General features: G+C 30.2%; 1 non-coding gene across 1 annotated transcript; it reads right to left on the bottom strand.

Moving 5' to 3' along the window:
* Nucleotides 1-403: 403 nt before the first annotated feature.
* Trnar-acg lies at nucleotides 404-476 on the bottom strand. The gene has a single exon. It is a non-coding gene; the product is annotated as a tRNA-Arg (tRNA).
* Nucleotides 477-973: the final 497 nt, after the last annotated feature.

Below are 973 nucleotides of genomic sequence, written 5' to 3'. Positions count from 1 at the left end.
ATATAAAAATGAATCGCAAAATGTGTTGTTGTTGTTTGTTATTGTCAGGAGAAGGTTCTTATGAAAAAAAAATAGGGTAAAGTAGAGAAGTCAGTTGACGGGAGCGAAGCCGCGGGCAAAAGCTAGTGATTAATAAGAATAGATGAATGATGAACATTATTTGATTCAATCATATTGCACTGTTTAAAGATAGCAACATAACAAAAAATAAATAGCAATAAAAACTTGACCCTCATGTTTCGGAAGTTGGGTAATTGATTTTCAAGGTTATTTTTGTCAAACATGCACGTAGTGCCTGTATTAGTATCATTTATTTTTGTAGGCGAACGTATATCTAGTACTCTTCAGTTACAGCGAAATTAGTTATTAAATATAAAAATAAGAAAAACAAAAAGATTTTCTGCGACCCTGCCAGGATTCGAACCTGGAATCTTCTGATCCGTAGTCAGACGCGTTATCCGTTGCGCCACAGGGCCAGTTGACGATAGAGTCGAAATTACCGATACAGTCCTTGAGATAACAAGACGGCTACTGAACTTGTTTTTTTAAATATATGACGTCATGTGTGTCGTGTTGGCATCATGTTGGCATAGATAAAATTAGATTTATTTATGCGGCGTTATTTTTTGAAAGAATATTGATAAATTATACCAGAGCGACCAATATTTTACATTTTATGTTAATATATGTAAATCTACTATATAAGGTAAATAATACGATTTATAAAATGATAATTAAATGTTTTAATTGATTTTAAACATCAAAATATTTTATTGCGCTTTGTTTTTGTATTTTTTCTGTATTCCTTAAATATTTACTACACAGATGGAATCGTATTTTCCATTCAGACAAACAAAATGATGCAAAGTATGAATTCTGTAAAAAATAAATAAATGTATTTTGTCGTAGTACCTATAAATATTTACCGATGATTTTGTCAATATTTGTAAAACTTGTATTAAATATAAAGGTT

This window comes from Helicoverpa zea, chromosome 19, assembly GCF_022581195.2.
Source record: "Helicoverpa zea isolate HzStark_Cry1AcR chromosome 19, ilHelZeax1.1, whole genome shotgun sequence".
In the NCBI taxonomy this organism is placed as follows: domain Eukaryota; kingdom Metazoa; phylum Arthropoda; class Insecta; order Lepidoptera; family Noctuidae; genus Helicoverpa; species Helicoverpa zea.
Note: the sequence above shows the minus strand (reverse complement) of the source record. Positions and strands in the feature narration are given on the sequence as shown.